Below are 432 nucleotides of genomic sequence, written 5' to 3'. Positions count from 1 at the left end.
CAGAAATGAAATCTGGCTCAAAATTTGGTCTTGGCAGTCGACACCTATGGTTCAGGGAGTCCATTGGTTACTAAAGGCATCACAGCCTCTTCTCACACCTTTGCACGTGTCAGTAACAGTTCTCATCAGATTTTATATCCTTCGTTAAATGTTTCAGCATTCGTTAATAAAAAAACAAACCAGAAAACCTCTTCACCCCGATTCTCTCTCCACGTTCAAAGCTTCTTGGGACACAGGGGAGCTTGGGAGCACACACAAGAATCAGCCTAAATTTGCTCGTCTTATCCACACCACCTTAACTGCACTACTTGCAGTGCTGATACTTCAGAAAGCACTGCTTGGTGGTAGCCAGCTCCACCATCAGACACCCAGCACAGAGGCAGCAGTGCTTCTCRGCAGGGCCTGCAGGTATTTGGGGATATATAAGAGGTA

This window comes from Malurus melanocephalus, unplaced genomic scaffold (genome assembly GCF_030028575.1).
Source record: "Malurus melanocephalus ecotype Western Australia unplaced genomic scaffold, MMel_1.1 scaffold_20, whole genome shotgun sequence".
Taxonomy (NCBI): domain Eukaryota; kingdom Metazoa; phylum Chordata; class Aves; order Passeriformes; family Maluridae; genus Malurus; species Malurus melanocephalus.
The sequence above is the reverse complement of the archived record's forward strand: the minus strand, read 5'-3'. Positions refer to the sequence as shown.